The 22,320-nt window shown below is 39.7% G+C and overlaps 1 protein-coding gene across 2 annotated transcripts in view; it reads right to left on the bottom strand.

The window, feature by feature from the left end:
* LOC108503304 (interleukin-1 receptor accessory protein-like 1) overlaps window positions 1-22,320 on the bottom strand; it is a 666,680-nt gene that overhangs the window by 643,569 nt on the left and 791 nt on the right. The gene's annotated exons all lie outside the window — the stretch shown is intronic.

Here is a 22,320-nt window from a genome sequence, read left to right as displayed (position 1 = left end):
ACCTGATCTACAGACCAATTCAGCACTCCAAATTTAAATCTGGATATGAAATGTATAACACCAATAAATACAAACTTATTATAGAATTACATAGCATCTTCAAAAATTCTTAGGTCTTTGTAGATTCTAGTAAATGGTGCTACTTCAAAAACAGTCAGAAAGGAATACAAGCAGATGCAATTTTGTAAGTGACATATTAATTGCAAATATCATAGTTCAGCTGAAAACAATTTAAGGCTGCCAAAATCTGTTGTCTTTGTAGTGCTGTTACTCTAATGTTGCAGGTCAAAACCAGCAAACAGCTGTTCAAGATCTGAGGATTTCACTAAATAATGCAATACTACACAAACAATGGGATATGTATTGAATCAGCCTCAGAGGAGAACAGAACATGGGAAAACAATTACTTTTAATCTTGTTATGGATTAAAGGGCCATATTATATAATGAATTTCTTAGAAAACATGACAAAATAGTGCTGTGAAATGTGTAAATCTCCTTTTCCTATTTTCAATTTTTTTTTCTTTCTTTTCTTCTTAAGCCAAACTGTGATTTCAGCTCTTTTAAAACTATTTGCAAAACTGGGTCAATTCTGAAGCAGATTCTGCTTCAGAAAATTTGGTAGTCAGATTTACAAACCATCTGAAGAAGCAGAAACCTCCTTTAACCTAGAAGGGCAGGACAGGGAGGCTGGAAAACGCATGCCCACAGCTGATGTTCCTGTTTTAACAGGAGCAATGGCAGCTCCAGAAAAAAACTTTAGTCTGAGCTAAAGTTAAAAATTAGCCCACATGGCAGTACTTCGTTGAAATTTTATTTAATTTGTTGACAGATGGTTTTACAGGATTATGTGAATGGTAAAACACTTAGTAATTATTACTCATTTTCATTTTTTACTAGGAATCTAATTTCTTCCATAAAGTTAAAGGTGTTTTTTCATTCCACTCAATTCACTTTATTTTACCAGTGCCAGTATGATACCCTTCATGCAGTTACCACTATCCACATAAATTGCCTTCACTTATTCTGGTTTTATATCACTGGGCTTTTTCCCCTTTTCACAACAATTAAAAAAACAAACAAAAACCCCAAACCAACCAACCAAACAAAACCAACAACAACAAATCCCCCAAAACCCAAACAAACAAAACAACAATAACAAAAAACCCTCTTCCATATTATCAGCTATTTCCTGGCAGAGAGCGAAACAATAATTAGATCAAATCATGTGGCTGCTGGGAAGTTCAGTCTGAGGGTTCGATCCATGCATGTCTGATGGGAATGTGACCTCTCCTGATGCAGAAATGGAGGGAGCCACCAATGGTGCTTCTCTCTATAAGGTCACCTGTCTTGCATGATCCAAAAGCTGCCCTGGAAACTGAACTAGCATGTGAGAAGAGGGAACAACCAAGGGATTTGCTTCAAGATTGTGCTATTGCTTCAAACAAAAGGGCTAAGGTACACAGAGCCCAGTGCAACTAATGTAATTGAGAACTTTTTTTGACATTCAGATTAATTACCATTCAACCCATAGCAACAATAACTCTGACCCACCTGTATTGGGTCGGTGTTGCAAAGTTTTGGTCATGGGTGGGGGGGTACAGGGGTGGCTTCTCTGAGAAGCTGCTAGAAGCTTCCCCTTGTCAGACAGAGCCAAAGCCAGCCAGCTACAAGACAGACAGACTCACTGCTGGCCCAGGCTGAGCCAGTCGGTGACAGTAGTCCCACCTCTGGGATAATGTATTTAAGAAAAGACAAAAAAATTGCTGTGCAACAGCAGCCAGAGAAGACAGGAATGAGAATATGTGAGAGCAACAGTCCTGCAGGCACCAAGGTCAGGGAAGAAGGAGGGGGAGGAGGTAGTCCAGGTGCTGGAGCAGTGATTTCCCTGCAGCCTGTGGTGCAGACCATGGTGAGGCAGCTGTTCTCCTGCAGTCTGTGGAGGTCCATAGTGGAGCAGAGATCCATCTGCAGCCCATGGAGGAACCCACATCAGAGCAAGCAGATGCCCCAGGGAGACTGTGACCCTGTGGGAGGCCCACAGGCTCCTGGCAGGAACTGTGGACCCATGGAGAGAGAAGACCACACCAGACAAGTCTCTTCCTGAAGGAATGCCCCTCATGGAAGGGACCAACACTGGAGTAGCTTGTGAAGAACTGCAGCCCATGGAAAGGACTCACACTGGAGAAGTTCATGGAGGATTGTCTCTCATGGGAGGGACCCCACTCTAGAATAAGGTAAGAATGTGAGGAGAAAGGACCAGCAGAGAGCACAGCCCCCATTCCCTGTCCCCCTGTGCCACTGGGAGGGAGGAAGCAGAGAAATCGGGAATTAAGCTAAGCCCAAGAAGAAGGGAGTGGCGAGGGGAAGGTGTTATCTAAGATTTGGTTTTATTCCTCATCATTCTACTCTGATTCGACTAGTAATAAATTCAATTAATTTCCCCAAGCTGAGTCTGCTTTGCCTGTGACAGTAACTGGTGAGTGATCTCTCCCTGTCTTTATCTCAAGCCTTGTGCCTTTCATTTTATCTTCTCTTTCCCATGCAGCTCAGGAGGGGAGTGACAGAGGAGCTTTGGCATCCAGCCAGGGTCAACTTACCCACCCAGCACAAGAGCAGACAGGTTTGTTTGGTTTTGTTGTTTTTTCTTAGCTGATCTTTAGAGGACTCTGTTCTTTATTTTTATGAATTTTTAAGAAATAATTAATGCACTTCTCTCTCAGAAATAATCTTTGGAATCTCATATACAGAGAATATTATATTTCATCTACAATATAACATTTCTCCTTTTTTTTGTATACAAGAGTGGTTTAAACTTTCCTTCATTGAGCAATATAAATCCTCTCTCATCTGTGCAAACTAGAAAAGAAATTACTACTTGGGGAAACATACTAATTTCCTGTGTTCTCTATGTAGTTTGTTTCCTTTAGTAATATGGAAATGTGGATGTTGTTTACCTTGAAAATATTCAAAATTATGTGTAAATGTTGTGAATATGATAATCTCACATTTATTAACTTGACTAAATGCACAATATTAATTTCTGCAGTGCAAAGTAAAATCAAAACAAAATAAAATTTAACAAACATCTTTTTCCTGTCATTTTTCTTCAGTTAGTGTCTGGGGAGACTCATTTGGCATGGGTGTATTACTACTAGCAAGTGCAAAACAGTTTTAGCTAAGGGGAGGAGAAGAAGCCATAAGCCTGAAAAATCAATGGCCTTCCTCTTCTGGAAATACTGTTTCACCCCTGGCTAGCTCCTCCACACTTCTGCAATAGCAGCCTTAAAGCAATCCTTCCTGCTGCTTTCTCAGGCAATTATTACATCTTGTGCCAGGATGAATACACCTTTGCCTAGCTGATTAAATATACCTGAGATTAGTGAGAAGAGCTATTTTTGCTATGTGCCCAGTGGTGAGACAGAAGGGCCTGTGAAGGTGCTTCCCATCTAGATGTGTCTCATTTGGCTCTCCTTGGTCTGATGTAGTTAACAACATATTGTTTCTGGACTGCTTTTTCCTATCTGTCCTTTCCCATCTTACCCATTAATGAAGAAAAATTATACCATTTTTGTGCAACATGGGACTTGTTCCTATATTATAGCATTAGTAATTTCTTCTTTTAAACTTCTTAATTTACTTTAATAAAGATTTTTGTGTCAGTATTCTCACCGTTGCACCATCTATATACTAGGACAACCCTAATGCCCTTGATTTCTCCTGCTCTCTTTCTGTGGCACATCATAATTTCTGGGGCTTTTTTTACTCTAATTAATTATAGTATGTTGGGAGTTATTAGCTTGGAACTTCTGATGTGTAAGTGGTGTGGGGTTGGTGTCCTGTCGTCCTTTTTAAACTGTGTATTATATTTTTGCAAGCCAAGTAGACTGCCTGGCTGCACCAGTACTAAATGAAATAAAACCAGGAAGAAAGCTCAAGTGCTGGATCTGCAGCCATTCCCCCTGCTTCCCTGCTGGCACACTCCCTGGCCTAGCTGTGGGTTGGGGGAACTGAGGCAGACAGGGTGCAGGGGGTATTACCAGGAGAGCGTCAGTCAGGACAAGAGTCCCTCTGCCCTACAGACTCCCCGACCAACACTCCACAAGGGCTTGCCCACAAACATCCCTGCATGTCATCCCGTTACAACACACAATTCTTCCAATTACGCTGTGGAAACACCGGTCTGGTGGGCTGCAACAGTGCCCAACATCTTCAACTGAAAAAGACAAACAAAAGCCCTCCCAAAACCTAATAATGATGCAACAGGAGCCTTCCTCATAGGATTACTCCTTTAGGCTATAAATTACAGAGCATAAATATGGCCTGGCCTTGTCACTCGGCGTCAGGGCCAGGAAGTGGTCCATGGCTCTGTTGTATTCACCACTACAGGCACGGCTGCTTCTCCAGATGGTTTTTGGCATCTTAATTGCACTATTTAAAATTATTTGATACCCCCTCCTAGCCTCACTCCTATACTTGAAGCCCATTCTGAAACACTAAGTGCGTAACATAACTGCATTTCTTAACACTGGTTATGGAAATCTGAGACAGTACTATCAAGGTTGGGGGTTCCTAATGTAGTTTTATTCTTGAGTCTGACAGATGTCACTGCCATCTATTATCCTATTTCACGTAGGCTATGCTGTAATTTTACATCCTCAGTAAAGCTTAATTGCATGTAAGGTGGAGGGTTTTTTCATATAAATTTGGTTTATGATGAGGTTATTAGGCTGAGGAACCACAAATGAAATATTAGGATACCAAACACAGGGTTTGCCTCAACTGCTCCATAAAAACTTATTTACATTACTCCTAGCTAAACTTAGCCAAACTTTGAGTTTTTTAAATTTAAAATCATGCCGATATTACACTTTACCATCACAGGACTTTCCAAGAATCCCTTTCTTTGGAAGCTAATACTCTTTCTATGCCAGGTGGATTGTTCTTCTATTTCTTGTCTTTTTAATAACAAAGTATCTGAGTATTGCCTCTCTACACATATGCCATGTGAAGTTGCTGTAAGTATGAAATTAAAGAATCAGAATTTTTCTTAGTTGTATTTGTGACTTGCATTAAAATGCCAGATTTGCTGGCATGGTTTTACAGCTGAGAGGAGGGGATTTTTAAATAGAATCTGATAACTATAGGAACCAATGAGAAATACAGCATCTTGTTATGATAGGATAAGATATATTCAATGAGGTCTCAGCTTCACACATATCACTATTTCTGGTGATTCAGTGAATGTACTCATATTCTATGAGTAAAACTGACCTGTTCAGTCTTGCATACCTATATATTAGTAGTCATCATGATGTCCTGTGTAATATATGCTATGAAATAGTCTATCCTTCTGGTACCAGGATGAATTTTTAAGCTGCCTTAAGCTATGAACAGTTAATACCATTCCCCACACTGCCAGAAGAAAGACCACTGTTAAGGACACTTAAAGGAGCAGAGAGGGCAATGCTTTTGGCTACTATTCAGATTCTAGGCAGATTCTCTGCATTAAGTAGGTACATTAGTTAGAGTGGTAAAGCATTACAGATTGGCTGGGGCAGCCACAGACCCACAGTAAAACAGAACACTGCTACATGCTGGGTGTGAGAAAACTTGTATGCAATAAGTACAATATTTTAAGTGCCAAATCAGAAGGGCACACCACTGAACAGCTGCAAATTTAGCATCTGCATTTTTAAACAGGTGTGTGGGAGAGCTGCTGCATGTGACACTAGCAAGACCTATTCTGGCATAATGCACAGGCTTCTGGCCAATATTCTCAAAAGGATGAATTCAGATCACAAGTGCAACGACAGCTTGTAAAACACATAAGGAGAATAGAAGTCTAACTAGAATAGAAGTTATGACTGTTTTCTGTGTACCATCAGAAAACAGACATGAGTCAGAAGAAAAGGCATTTCCATTAAAGGGCACTGAATCTGAGCTGTCCAGCAATTATTTTGGCCTTGAAAGAAGAAAACAGAGTAAAAGGACAAACTTAAAATAAAACTGTTTTAAGAGGAAGTAGGGACTGCATAACAATAAGGCCTTGTCCTCTCTGCCTAAGAATCAGTTCATATATTAAGATGACTGGTTTCAGGAATCACTCATATGCTGAATAATTTTACTGTATTTGGATAAAAATTAATGTGGCACCAGTAACATGCATCTATAAATTCATGTAGTGGTTAGTATTATGTCCAAATAGTGTCCTGTCTTACATGGAAATAACTAGACAGACATAAAGAAATTAAAAATATCTCCTGTGTGAATTATGTTAATTCATGCTAGAAATAGAAAACTGTATTTTTTAAAAAAAAGATCTAACAAAAAAATTTAAAAGGTGCTTTGAACAGCTGCCTTCTTACTCAGCTTTACTGTGCAAACACCCAGCATTTTGAAGACATCTTTCAACAAACTTCTTTTACAACTCCTGTCTAGTCTGGGCATGGCTACTGGAGGACAATTTATGCATTTTTCAGAAGCAGACATTATGATCTATGAGCAATACTCACAATTCAATTAATTATTTTTGATTGATAAAGGTAATAATGATATATTCAATTTAGATTGTCATAAGGTGTTTCATTTGGTACCATGTGACCTTCTGATTATTAAGAAAGTAAAATGACACAAAGTCTGCATTAAAAATTAAAAATCCTTTAAATTCAAGTAGACTAAAATTTTCTTAATAATATGAGGTCAAAAGTCCAAATTCAAACTAAGAGCCCAAATACTTTATTTAAATACTATCAATACTCTGTAATACGAAATTAAGTTTACTTCCTCCTTAGTGACAGTTTTCTATTTTCTAGATTTAAAATACTGGGATTTCACTGATGGAGGAAAGATTTATTATACAGAATTCCAAAAGGCTCATGGAAATTTTTGCAGAAATTTCTTCTTCCATAGCTAAAATCACCTTGCAGAATCAGGATGATTTCAAGCAAGTCATTTGTTTTGATAGTCCAAAGAAAACTGGGTTGTTTTTTCTTAAGTGACATCTGCAGGTGGCCTGGCATTGTAGACGCTTTGCGTTCTTCCTAGAGACAGACAATTTGTGAGAATTGGCTGCTACAAAATTAAGCCTGGGGTGGTTTTTTATAGCCTTCTCAATCATTCAAGCAGACTAAAAAGATGAAGAACTCCATCCTCTGTTCCTTCAAAACCCTCCTCCACTGTGATGCCTATGAAAAATTGAGAAGGAAGCAGTAGCTGATGGCTACTGTAAAGTGTTTCCAATATGGTTTGGTTATCACCTTGTGTTCCCCAGCTACCCCTATACAATTTCTCTCTCTTGTAAGCTGTGTGGAGCAGGTTCTGAGCATTTACAACAGAGGGAAATGGCAACTGGGCAATTATGGGCAATCTTGTAATAGACAGAAATAACAATAATTCCTCCACCAACATTAAAATCCCTATTCCCATCCAAACCCTAACCTCAATGTCTGCTTCCTCTCAAGCATACACTATTGCCCATTCAGACAGAGTAAGGTAAAAGAATTTCTTCCACAACTTAATCTTAAAAGCTTTCTAAGGGTATAGGCAGATGCACATTTTGTCTGTACAAAGACATTTTATGGAGCTATGTATGGAGAGGAAAATAAAAAACGTGCTTTGGAAGAAGTCCAGCTTGGCCTTTAAAAGCACTAACACCTTTAATTGAAATCTGCTGAACAAACACGATCTGCTGAGCGTCGAGTGCAGTGCAGTCCTACAAATGGGAAATATGGCTGTGTCAAATGGAATTATTTCACCAAACCTTTGCTTCACTGGCCCTTTTTTGGCAGGACAATTTGTGGAAAGGAGTGTACAAGACCAAGAAGCTTTGTAGCTTACTTCTGAGAAGCACCTGTGTTACAGGGTGATGCCCCAAATGGGACCTGCACTGGAGATCCGTTTGCCTTCCCAATCCTGATTCAGAGAGCAGCAGGCACACACCTGCCCAGCCAGACAGGGAAAAACAGGCAGGGGGAGTGGTACAAAGCTCCACATGGACATTTCTAAGCAGCATGTTAGTGATGGCAGTCACGTTTCTGAGGCTTTTCAAAGGGCAATAAATAAAAGAGGCATAGACATCTTATAAACTCAGATATAGCCAGACTGAGCTCAAATGTGTAAGGCTAAGAGTGAGCTTATTTACCTAAGCAAAAAAATATCTGCTTATAAATATGCTCTTCATATTCAGTTAGATTACCCCTCTCCATTTCACTCTTCCCTTTCATGTGTGCATGAGTCTTATAATGTGATAATCAGAAAGTACCATCTGCATAAAAAAAATCCCTAGAAACAACTGCAGAGTCTGTGACTACTAGCTCACATTTCAGGAGTAGAATACAGCATGTATTAATGCTTTACTGAAGGAAACTCATCCATCTTCTCAGACAGAAGTCTGTCTTTTGCACTCTCATCACACCGCAAAACACCATATCTTACCGTATCTTAACATCTCACAGCCTCTAATGTGTCTGTTCCCTTAGAGTGCCAGTGAGGTGAGAAGTGCTATCACCCCTTTCTGCTTGTGGGAATTGAAGTCAGACAATATGTCTGCACTGCAAAGTAATGCAGTCCTTGAGTAAACTCCTCTCATGGATCATCTACCCTGCACTGTGTGAGTTCACTGCTGGTTTCTGCTTGGAATCAACAGGTTAGAGAAGACAGTTCACTCCAATGACCGCCTCTGAAACCAAGGTGACAGACTTGGTTTGGTCTGTATTGAACAGTCCTCTGATACCATTCTATCCCTAAGCTTATCCCTCACATAGCCTAGGACACACAATATCTACTACCAGTTTTATGCCTGAAAAAACTATCATGCAGGGGAGGCTGCACTTCACACAACTGAAAATAACCCTAAAATGCTACAATAAAAAACCAACAGTAATAGTTATAACTCGGAGTAGGAGTCCACTGCAGGTGGCTGAGAAGGAACCCAAGACCAAATGACAAATACTGTAGTCCTGCCTAACCTGTTTGAGAGGGTAAGGCATCGGGCAGTATGTCCATGAGCTGCTCTCCACCCCTTGGAGAAAATTTACTCTATCACAGCCAAAACCAGCACAAGTTTGCTGCCCCCCTTCTTGCCACCTAAGCCAGCTGGCCCCAGAGAGCTGCATTGGATGGACAGCCTCCCAGCCAAGCCCTCTCCTTCACCTGGGAGTTGATGTTAAGCCAAGGTTTAACATTGGCCAAGGAGGCAAGGATCTCTGTTTAGGGATAATGTATGCCACAGAAAGGATTATGTGATCAACCCAAAGTCACGCCAGAGGCCACTGACCGATACCAAGTATTATCAATTTTTTAATTATTAATAGCCTTTCTTTAACATCCGTCTTAGAGCAGCCTTCCCCATGCCTGTTAGCTGTTACACAGCACATGTGGTAACTACAGGGCTGCACAAGATGGGAAGGCAGTGCTCTGCTGACCACTGCCCATGGCTTTCCAAGCACCCTTCCACACTGCCTGCACATCCTGTGCCTGCCCATCTGCGGCACTTGACATGCTCCCCGTCAGCCAGGCACTGCCAGCTCACAATGTGCCTCTAGAAAGAAGTTGAACTTTGTCAAAACCTGTCACAAAATCCAATTGGAGAGTTCCTGTTATTTTAACTGGCAGCTAATTGTCCAACTGGGGCATGAAATCTCAGGAACAATGAATTATGTAAATACAGAATTTTTGTATAAGGTAAGCAACGTGTGCAGAAGGGAGTCACAATCATTGTTTGTGACTGGTGACAGCTAGAATGCCTCAACTGATAAATAAATTCCATGTTTCTGAAGCTAATTCTTGTATCACATCATGTATTTATGTATCAAAGCACATAAAATACAGGACCATTTAAGGATATTTTCTCCCCTATGGATTTGTTTCCAAGTAAAATTTAATGTTCTTTAAAAAGAGAGGTGTACAGCCAGAGAAAGTGAAGTCTGCATTTGCTCATAGAAACTGATGAAGTAGTTCTTGTTTCATGCATGTATTCACCATAAAAGCTATGCACAATACAGATCATGTAACAGTAAAAGTGGACTAAAATTCCTGACATCGCCAAAACAAAACCTCTTGCTGAAATCAGTCATTCCATACGTCAAATCCCAACAACTTGGTTATAAAACTTCTGAGTTCCATAAACTAAATTTTACGGAATTCCCTAGAAGTATATACTATTTTGATACTGAGATTAATGATAGTGCTCTCTGCTATATTTTAACTATTTCTGACCATCTAAAGGAAAGTGAGTGTTGCTGGACAGTGTATGTTTAACTTTACTCTTTGCTAAAGACTGAGCAAAAAGTGGGCCCTTTCATACTGAAGCTATTTTAAATATAAGCTTTAAATAGTAAGAGGGACTCTCTGCCCTCTAAGATAACAAGAAAGACAATTTGCACTTTAAAAAAATTCTGGCCTTAAAGAGGTGTTCCTCTAAATTTAATTACAAAAATTTGTCTTTTTCTTCTGGTGTGACCCTTTCCATTGTCACCGGGGGAAGTTGTGTGGGGTTTTTTTTTCCTTTTTTTCTTAAAGCCTTAAGAGATAATCCTCAAAACAAAATCGAAAGGTTTTGGGTGGCAAAAATTGGTATGATTGTCTTATTGTACTATTTTCCTCTATCCTGCAATAACCTTAAACCATAAATTTCCAGTAAAAGAATAAAAAAAAAGAAAAACTCTTCTTTTTTAAGCTAAGAATACTGTGCCAATTTTGATAGAAAAAATACAAGGTAATGTTATAGGCAACTGTCTCTAGTTGAACGTTCAGTCATCTCCACTCATCAAAACAAAGCATAAAGCCAAAAGTTTATTTCAGAGCATTCAGAGGGGTTAAAATCACAGCATCAAAACAACAATAGAAGTGAGGATTGTAGAACCATAGTTCCTGCCAAATAAGCAATAAATTCACTTATTTCTGTATTTCAGGTGGCACTGATACAGACTGATACACTTTAGACTAATTATGTTTGCATTTTCACATTCAGTTTTTTTTATTAGATAAACCACAGTCTGTCTAAATATATTGTGTTCAAGCAATGGTTTTCATCGTCTGCGTCAGTCTGGGATTAAACACACCAAAGTATATGTTAAAATCTTGACTCCTACATTAATCTAAAGCCATCTACACAGCTTTTACACAGCAAGCAGTTCCTGCCAACCTATGAGATGTACTGCCCATAGCTTCCCCTATTACAAAACACAGACTCCCCGTGAGTTATGAATTCAGGACTAACACAGAGGTAGTTGCCTGTCTTGCACATGTCAAGATACTGTCCTTCAGCTGACTGGTGGCTTCTTGACTCCTCGACTTGCAGAAACTTTAGAGAAACCCATGTGGTAATGCATGAAGGAGTTTGGATGAAAAAGCACGTGTAGGTCTGAACCAGACACGCGGGTGAGACTTTGCACAGTGGGTCTTGGTGGAGTAGACGAATGCTCAACACAATGCTCCTGAATTCCACAGGAACAAATTAAAGGAGCATTTTCTGTCTAACAGTGAGTTGAACCAGGCAGGAAAGCACAAGAAAAGCAAAACTCTAGTGGCTAAACAGCCCATAACTGTGCAAATAAAATGACAACAATAATGGTAAAAGTAACGTATGAAAATTGACATAATGGTTGTATTTTCAATATTAACACCTATGATTTTATAACAAAAGTTATGTATATACACATATACCTCTGCTTATATTTATAAATATGCTTGTATATATACATCAAAATTATTTAAAACCCATCGAAACAAACACAAATTAAAACTAAAGGATTCATTTTGATACAAGGCATTTGAGATGGCTGGCAAGCCTTATACATATCCCGTATTTTTATATATTTAAAGAAACATCAAAGCTTTTTAACAAGAAAATTACATTCTCATAGCCATAAAGAATACTCTTGTGATTGCATTAGAGCGGCTGTGCAATATAACTTCTTTGCTCACTGACTTTGGGTTTTGCTATGTTAATTAAATAAGTAATACGTCTGCGATCTTTATTCATTAAAATTAATGCAATAATATCTATGTTGAAGGTTCAGATTGGACTCAATCTGGCAAGCCGAATGAAACAGCTTCACTGGAGTTACTCTTAAAGATCGTTCTTGATGAAACACAGAGCTCTGACAGGAGATTCTGTGTGAAATCGGTTTACCCTTGCTTCACTTAGTATTATTCCAAATCAGCAAACACAAGTATCTTCCGAGCAGACGAAAATGTCTTCTATTAAGCAAAGCTATGGAAACCATGAGTCTCCAGGCGACAGGTTGTGCCGGGCACGGAGCCCACTGGCTGGAGCATTCCTGAGATGGGGAAATGCCGCCAGTGTCACCGTGGAGCTCTGCGGTCCAGCCGTGGTCGAAAGCCGTCAGCTGGAATTAGCCCAGCGGATGGCACTGAGCACGGCTTGTCAATTCCAGTAACAAGACCTGGAACAAACAGCAGAGGTTTCATATACGAAACCCAAGATCCCCTCACCTCTGGGATTATCACCCAGAGAAACAGGAGCTTCCCTGCTTCATCTTTCCCTTTGGGAAAGCTGCTCTTCCCAAAGGCAGTCAGTACCTGCGAGCGTGCAGCAGTTGATGGCTGTGCACCGACAGGGAATGCACTGCATGAAATAAGAGAACCTCACTGCTAAGATTTGAAGATTCCCAAATCTAATTCACTACACACTGAGACCAACAGCAGCCTTTCCCACAAATCCCTGGGCACTGGATTAAGATTTGATGAATAAGAGCAAACACAAGGTCAAAGTTCAGCAGCAAAATCTGAAAGACCTAGTATTATTAACATTTTTCTTCTGTTAACTACATAGGTTACACCTGAACCCTGACAAAAAGGAAAAACACGAGCTACCTTTGATTCATGCCCATCCATATTTAATATCCAATTAATTCAGACAACATGGAAAAAGAAGAAGATGAATAGTGAGGTAATCTTAAATTAAAAAGACTGATTAGTATTTAGGAAACAGGCAGCTGACCCAGCCACCCCCAGCAGTATGACTCACAGTACTATTTTCATATTTGTATTATTTAGCACCTAAAGACCTTAGCTGAGAGTCCTGTTCTGCTAAGAACTTGCATTAAATCCTCTGAAATTATCTTCCCTGATTAATTTTCTACTGAGAAGAAAATGTTTTCATTAAAGTCTTATGTCTAAAATGGCATCTTTTGATTCAATTCTCCCAAAATCTAAGTACTAAATAAATAGAAAATATTAAAAAATATACCCTCCAACCAAAATGGAAATCACTTCTTTTCTAGAGGCTTCAAGAAATCAAATACTTTCTATGATTTTCAAGGGTTGACAAAAAAATGAATTTCCACTTAGGTAGGGAGAAGATATTAACTTTTTCTCTAACCCTACTTCATATATAATAAAATAGAAATATTAAACAAAGAGTTTATATTATAAACAGATGAAACACATAAAAAGACAAGAAGACAGAAGGTGATTACGTCTTTCAGAGTTTAGAGACAGGACACTGAAGCATTGACACATCTAGTAAAGTTTTACAGAGAAGGAATATTTGGAACTAGTGAAAGGGACTGATTTCAGACGCCAAAGAAATAAAAGACATAAATTGCATTAGCTAATATGAAAGTTTTAAGCATTAAGTGATACTACCAATGGACACAATCAAGAAAAAAACACTAATTAAGGAAGATCCCTTGTAAGTGAACAGCCATAAGCAGAACTACAGTGTCTGTCCACTGAGCCATGTGATGGTCCTTTGACAGAATATACATTATTATATGTAACATATATTATACATTAATTTATATATAAAGCACCAAAGAAGAAATATGAAGGAGGATAAGTTAAACTAACTACAGATTGAAAAATATCTCTAATTTGACTAATGAGCTCAGGATGTACCCTAATATTGGGTATATTTTTAGTGATTGATTTTAAAGAGCTTTACAAGTTTCCCATCACAACAACTGAAAGCACCAGAGACCAAGGATGGTGTGGCAACCTTTTAAGAATCTAGACATTCCTTTCAATGAAGAAACAAAATATGAAGGTATAAATAGACTATTTACACCTTCTGCCCAGAGCAGCCTGACTCCTCAGGCTATAAACTAGGTGTTAAGAGGCCTGTGAGATAGGAGGGTGCTCCTGTCCTCACACTCTTTTGTGCAACTCCCCGCCCTGAGGGAAGTACTGAGCATTCCTGCCTGAACTGGAGAATATATAATCTTGGAGTCTTGGAACTTTTGGAACCGCTCGTGGGATCCAGAGGAAGACTGCAGATCACCGCTCTCAACCAAACTGCAGACCACCACTCTCGACTGGACTGCAACCACCACTTTTCAACCAGACTGCAATCACCACTCTTGACAAGACTGCAACAGCACTCTCACCAACAGGTTTTCCCCTCTCCTTTTACTTTGGACTCAGGGGGCCCAAAGAACACCACTCTGTTCATGCCTCAGGGTGCTGGGTTATACATTGGGGTTTTGTGGGTTAAAACCAATTGTTTGTCTGTATAATCGTACTTATTGTATTATTTTATTAAATTGTTATTCTGATTTATAATCTCTCTTTTGAGTTGAGTTCATTTCCCCTGCTGGTTTACCTTTAAACCAGCACAGATGTCAAGAACATAGTGAAGCTTTATTGAATTCTGTTAAAGTTTACAAGATTTTCTTTTTCTAATCAATCTAATCTATTCTTATTAAAGATAAGAAACAGCATGAATTTTTTTTCACAGAAATTGACAAAAATTAGGAAATTAGATGATAAAGCTGAAAATTGATCAACATCTACTGAGTGCAGTGGGCTTCTTTCCATTTTCCTCAGTGGGTTTTGGATCAAGACTTTAGTAATGAGGACTTAAACAGCAAAATTAGGCTGCCCAGTCAGCATTAATAAAATCTTTAATAAGCAGTACCATAATTGCTGGGTTTGTAAAATGAACAGGTAATGAAGAACTATGGTTACAAGAACAAACAGTCCATCTAGTCAGACAGCAGACCTCCAAGGGAAGCCAGTAACAAATCCTTTGGAAGAAGCATTCTTTAACATTTCCAAAATCACAGACACATACATCCACTGATTACACTATAACTGGGTACACAGGGTGATAACCTTCTGTTATACAGGCTGATAATCTTAACTAGGTATCCATTACAATGCAAAATTTTAAAATTTTGGTTTTAGCAAGCTATTCTATTCTACTAGAGCTGTTTCTTCAGTGTATCCTAGAGACAAAGGATTTAAATAAACTATGTAAAGGAGTGCTTTCCTTTACTTTTTTGCAATTAAATTTTATTGGTCATCAGGAAAACAATACTTAAGAGAACCAAAACTATTTTTCAATAGCCTTCAGTATTTCCTACTGCATCACCTGTTCGCGCACATCATATCTTCCTCTTTTTTTTCTGAATAGAACAAAGCCTTCATCTCTTTCCTCAGATAGGAATCTTTTCATGTGGAAAACTTTTCATTTTGCTGTCATTCTTCAGTCCTTTCTTCCTTCCTTAATAGCTTTCTGGATAAGAAGTGACCACAGGCAGACCCATTATTCATACTGAATATGAGAGTCAACAGTTGCTAAATGTTACACAAAAAATACTAAACAAAGCTTTACATTCCTTTTATAATATATATAGCTTTCTTCTGCTGTGAACTGAGCAAACACTCTATTTGAACTTTTCCATAGCAAGGGACAAGAGATTTTTGATAGTATCTCTTCTGTTGGAAAGGTATACAGGAAAGATTCAGATTGTATCTTCCAAAGTTTTATCATGTATACTTCTAAAGTTATAGATGATATCATACAGCCCTAGTGGTGATCTTCGATAGTCCTTTCAAAGCAGGTTTCTGCTTTGGCATTCCAAAATAAATTTGTGTTGTCTTCAAATCAGTTACATTTACAGATCATTAAAAAATATATTGATATTAAATCGACCCCCAAATCCAGCTACCATCTCATGGCATGTTTGAATGATGTTTTGTTTCCTACATTTAGAATAAGAAATAACTACTGTACTTCCTCTTTATGGCTTGGTCTCAGTCTTTCTCTGTGTATGCAAGTGAGCAAATGCATAGGTATGTAAGCAACACGCATAAGCAGGTATATGTATTTGTACATGTGTACACGTACATAACTCTCCTCTAGTGACAAACTACAAAAATGATCCAAGAAACTATACATTAAGCTATTAGAGAGCATCCAAAGGAGGCCACAAGGATGGTGAAGGGCCTTGAGGGGAAGCCGTATGAGGAGCAGCTGAGGGCACTTAGTCTGTTCAGCCTGGAGAAGAGGAGACTGAGGGGAGACCTCATTACAGGTACAACTTCCTTGTGAGGTGAAGAGGAGAGACAGGTACCGATCTCTTCACTGTCATGACCATTGACAAGACTCAAGCAAATGGCATGAAGCTGAGTCAGGGGAAATTTAGATTGGATATCAGGAAAAAGTTTTTCACCCACAGGGTGGTTGGGCACTGGAACAGGGTCCCCAGGGAAGTGGTCACAGCACCAAGCATGACGGAGATCAAGAAGTGTTTGGACAATGCCCTCAGGCACATGGAGTGATTCTTGGGGCTGTCCTGTGCAGGGCCAGGAGCTGAACTTGATAAAACTGATGAGTCCCTTCCAACTTACATATTCTATGATTCTGTGATACTGTGATAACTAAATATGTATGTATGTGCAGAGAGACAGTGCCAATCAGCAAACCTGATTTTGCATTGCTGTTAAGCACACCACCTTCAGCTACAGGACCCCCCAAAGAAATGTCTAGTAGAAAGTTCACAGGCCTTGCCTCTTTTGTATGAGATATTAAACAAAATAAATTGTGTATACCAAATGTGCAGATAGATTGATACACAAACAGACACATTTCCATCACACACAGAGCTTGCTGAAAAGGAAATGCCATGCATTTCTAGGTAGGTTATTCTAAAATGAGAAAAGGTAAGATTTCCTGTGTGGGGAGGGAGGGAGGGAAGTTTTAATGTGGGAGGAGACAGCCAGAAAGCATTACAGAAAAGTCAAGGATGCAAAATGCCAAGGTGCTATATGGTAACAGCTGTGCTCTACTGCCATCCTGAAATTCTGTGCACTGAACAGCAACCTGACAGACACAGGACTGAAATTGTTGCCAGGGATCAGTGCCACACAAAAGCATCCTGGCCAAACACATTCCTGTGCAGACATTGTGGCTCCATCCCAAGGCTTCCACCACACCGACAGATCTTGGTGTAGGAATTATCCCTGAGGCGTATGATCTGAGCTCAGAGTCAAATCCAGTAAAGGTGCACTGTCAAATGGATGTAGACAGGGACAATGTACATACAGGTCCCTTACACCATTAAAGCACAGCAATTCTCAGTCTGAGGCAACTGGTCTGGGAACCCAGACAGGTCACAGCCAGTTAAGCTCCCTCCTAACCCCACCAGCAGAAGCCTTTCCCTGCACATTACAAAGGATGCATGCTATGACTTCATTTTCCTTGAAACAGTCTAAGCTCTTGGTCGGTATTGAGTAGAAATTGCTACTGACACTCCAAGCACACACCTTACTAAGTGGAATAACTTAATAGAGGAACTGAGATATTGAGGTTTTATGTGGCAGTTGCACTAGCTTTTTAAGTGGCAGTCTTGTAAGAGCATTGTGATATTTTTGTTGAAAATTCTAAGGTTTATGCTTTGTCAGAGGAAAATTTGATTTGCGTAAATTATCAGCCTTTTCAGCTAACAGAAGACATTCTTTCTCTCATGTTCCTGCCACTAATTTATCGTTTTATGGAGAAGCACCTCAAGTTACCTCAACTGAGAGATCACAGTCTCACTGTGTGACTGGAAACAGGCATGAAAACAAAAAGATGATGGCCCTCATACTGAAGAGTTTAAGCATTCCCCCCCCCCAAAAAAAAAAAATAGAGCAGTGGGAGTTGGGAACTGCAACAACTTTAGGCATCTGGATTTCACTAGTGAAGAACAGACAAGAGGAATATAGAAATATATTCTATCTCTGAAGAGAGAGTAGGTACTTCACCATTGTCTGTAAATTTACATTGTCTGTAAATTTTATACATTATTCTGCCCCCCCTTTTTAACCCATTCTGCTAGTCTCCATCTTCTTCCTTTTTTACAATGCTCTATTCAATGTGGAGAGCTGTGAAGGACCAAAGAACAGAAAACTTTCTGACACCACTAGCCATCCAATCTCCAAGTAGCACTACCCATTGTCTGCCTGCTGATTGTATAGACTTGTATAGATTGTATAGATCTTGTCGACACATGAGTTAGGTTTCTGTATTTCTTTTCAGAAGCTGTGCTGAGAATTTCCTAAACTATTACCAAAAGTAAAAAAAAAAAAAAAAATGGAAATAGTATCTCCTGCATTGGCAAAAATCTCTGTGTTTTCATTTTCTCCCTTCCTCTTACTTCGTTCTTTGTAATTGCTGCAGTTGATGCTACAACCATTGAAGGATTACTGTATGTTTGTGTGCTGTTCTTATAAACATGAAATTTCTAAGAACATGAAGCAATAAGACTGACACCCTTGGTTCGTTTGTTCAGACCTGGTTATTGAGGCATAAATAGTGTGCTGTATAACACCATGAAATGACCTAGGAATGCTTATAATACACAGGTACAGTGAGACCTAGAAAAACGGAGTACTCAGTGTTAAAACAGAGAACCAGCACTACCTGATTTCCTTGCCCTGGTCTTACAGAGCTTTGGCAAATATCATAGGATTTTCCCTTTCTGCAGGATGGAGTTCCATATGTGACTACCTCGGGGGAATATGCAAAGCTGGAATATTAACATTAAAAACCCACAAGCTTTCATCTTCATTTTTCCCTCCTTCCTCCCCGCCCCTCAAAAGAGCTTTCACCTAACTGTGCATTAATTTTAAGCTGTCATGGGTAAAAGTCATTGCTGCATTTTATCTGGTTTTGGTTTAGGAGTATGAAAACAATATGAAAGTGCATAAAAAAATGACACATTAAATGATCCCCTGAGTCACTGTGGTCCATCACCTCATATTTAATTACATTTAAAAAAAAAGAAGCATACACTTGAACTGATAGAGCACAATGGTTGCTTTGGTGCTGCTGTAGACATTCACATAAAGACTTAAAGAAACATATGAATTACTAACCTGACAGGCCATGACTGTAACCTAAAATAGCCATTATGGTCTCTACTGTGGGTTCTTCTCATTTCATGGACCCCTGACACAATGGATGGAAACAAGACAGAGGTTTATAATAGAAATGCTGACACAACCTTACCTATAGCTGTGCAAATGGTGTCTCTATAATTAAACTTTACAACTTCAGCACCACTAGATAAGTTGCTAGCTTTTAATCATATTAATCAGAGCTTGGATGTTTCAATTGCCATATATTATCACGCAGTGTGCACTATAAAAATAAAAAGGTTCTCAGCCACTAAAGATCACAGCTGTTATGAAACACAGAAGTATATCCAAATGCTTCTCTGTAAGTGCAAATACACTGAAGGAAAACCTCAGTCGGTTATCCTTTTTTTTGTTTGTTTGTTTTCTAATATATGGGTTCAACATAATAGCCACAGAAAGTACTCTGAATACATTACAAGAACAGCACCGAATAGTAAAAAAGCTTCATTAAGATCTGCCCTGTTTCAGATTTTCCTATCAGCAGTAAAACAAGTCTACTGTCTTCAGTGATAATGACAGTCAGAAGCCTGCTCTTTCAGAGGGAGGCACTGAGATTATTCTTCATGCACTGCTGTTTAAAAGCCAGCTCTCCAGCGACAGCAAGGAGTGGGTGGCAAAACTCTCACTGCTTTCAGTGGTCTGAGATTTGGAGCCTGGGAATGTTTTATGTAAATATTTCTCTTCACATTTTCTCTTCATTTGTCCGAGTGATTTACAGCTTTACTTCGGCAATGAAAGTTTCCTCTCAAAGAAGCTACATCTGGTGCAAACTGAACAGATATTGGATAGGAGCTGAAACCCTCTATTTTTACCAAGCGAGTATTGCTAACAACAATAAAATTAATCTATAAATAAAACGTGGTTGCTTACTACTCTCTATTATCCTGAATTTGCAAATCTTTGTATGCTGCATGGCACTTTACATGTACCATGTGATACATTCCCACACTGTCAATGCCTGCTCTTTTACACCACCAGTTTTATAACACCTTCTGTAGACAAATGAGCTTTCCTTTAAGATGGGTGGTGCAGTTATGTAGCCTGTGTGTCACAAGGGGTCTTTTAAGGAATCAATAGAAAGAGCATGCCTGTAATTATGTGTGGCAGAACAGAGTATGCCATGGACATGTCTAAAAATCATAAGAGCTGTAGCAATGCATAGGAGTTGCCATAGTGTTATTCTGACCCCTGAAGGATGGAAACAGAGTTAACTTCACATTCTTTTTTTTCCAATTTACTCAGTATACTCTATGAATGTCAAACTCTAAACTACATTAGCAGGATTTATTAGTGCTTATCCTCCAGAAATATGAAAATAGTCATGAACTAATGGTGAACCAACTTTAAAATACTGATGTTTCCAGGGAAGCGGAGAAAATTATTTTTCAGGCTAGTTGTAGGCTGAAATTACCATGAGTTTGAAAGTGCATTAAATCTAGTAGGTATGTGAAGATCATGTTTATCAAGAGATGTAAAACTCACTCTGCTCTCACCTCTTCTTAACCGAGAAATATTTTAGTGGCATTTTGTTAGAATGAAGTCAGAGTGAAGTGGGGAAGGACATAGGTCAGTGATGATAAGATCACTCATTTCAGCTGAGTTAAGATTTCATCAGGCTTACATTTTTCAGAAAATGCATCTGTTAGAGGTATGGGGCCTCAGCAGTGCCTTTGTGAGCTTATCTGTCTTCAAGGAGTGCACTTCCTCCTCCTCCCCCTGAACAGATAGGAAAAGTGATTCAGGATTCTAAAATGGGTATTAAGGCATATCTTGATACTACTATCTTTGTGGACAATTTGCTAAAAAAGTCCATCAGAGTTAAACAGATGGGACTCCTGTTACACCTTTGCTCTTCACCTCCTTACTTCTGAGATGCTTGAGATGTGCTAATGGACCACCTTTTAGTTTCCTGTAAATCTAACAGGTATATTAGACTGTTGTATCTGACAATACTTTTTTCTAAAGTCAGTCACGCTGTATCCTAACACGCTGAAGCAGCACCCTGCCAAAGCTGTGAGGCAGTCACTGCACACCCGGAGAGAGAGACAACGCTGTCTATGCTGTGCGCTCACACTCAGGGCAAAGCGGCACCAGCGCTGCCTGCCTTGAGCACTGGAAGAGGGGTCAGCAGAATGACGTGCTTGGAGGTAGGCGACGGCGAGGGGGGAGGAGGAGAATCAATTTTAATTTCGGCTTTGTTCCTCCTTCGCTTAGCTGTTGCCATGCACCGAAGTTCCAGGTTGCGGTGTGACCTTGCCGAGGAGCGCGCAGCCCGGGCTGCTCAATGGGACCATTGTGCAGCCTTGCAGGGGCTCTTCGGGAGCCCTCTCCCCGGGTGTGGCTGAACCAGCGCCTCGGCAGCCTCCTCCTCCTCCGTGAACTCCCTGTCCCGGGGAAACTCCGCCAGCAGCACGCTGATGCAAAAGGCAGCCTGCAAGAGGCAAACCCCTTGTCAGGAGCTGAGAAAGGATCTCCCCTCCTCTGCCCAGGTCTCCATCCCCCGCTGCCGGGAGTGCCACAAAGTTAACCCAAGTGATCGATACGCTATAGGAGCATATTATTCCACTATCGGCGACTGATGCCACTGATGTAATCAAGTTACATAATCGCCGTCTTTGCACAAACACATCCATCTTCCTACAGACAGATCTGCATATCTTCTTCCATCCATTATGCATGAACCCACCAGCAGTACATAAGGGTACATATTTTCACACACACCATGTAACTTTAGCATTGCAGTGCATTGCACTGCACAACGTCATCACTATCGATTCCTTAACCTTCCCCCATTCCTTCTTATCAGAACTGATTTAGCGGAGAAAGATTACCTATGTGCATTGCTCGGATTCCTTTATATCTTTAAAGGCTGAAGTGGTTCCCTTGCTCACTTCTGTTCCTAAGAAGATGATCTTTCCTTTTTTTCCCTGTCTCGCTTCACACCACAAGTAACAGGAATGAATTCCCACACAGTCCCTCAGCCAGATGCATGTATGTACGAAATATCGAAGAGAGCATCTCTGTTTGCACATCTTCCAACTCCCATACACGTGGTCTGAGCTTTCAGTAGGTAAGTTATTGGGTGAAAAAAATATTTTGTAAGAGCAGCTGGATGAGAGATTTTCAGGCTAGTGATATTTACGGTATTTCTCTACTATCAGGCTGAGAG

The sequence above is a fragment of the Lepidothrix coronata genome, unplaced genomic scaffold (genome assembly GCF_001604755.1).
Source record: "Lepidothrix coronata isolate B3197 unplaced genomic scaffold, Lepidothrix_coronata-1.0 Scaffold135, whole genome shotgun sequence".
Classification (NCBI taxonomy): Eukaryota; Metazoa; Chordata; class Aves; order Passeriformes; family Pipridae; genus Lepidothrix; species Lepidothrix coronata.
Note: the sequence above shows the minus strand (reverse complement) of the source record. Positions and strands in the feature narration are given on the sequence as shown.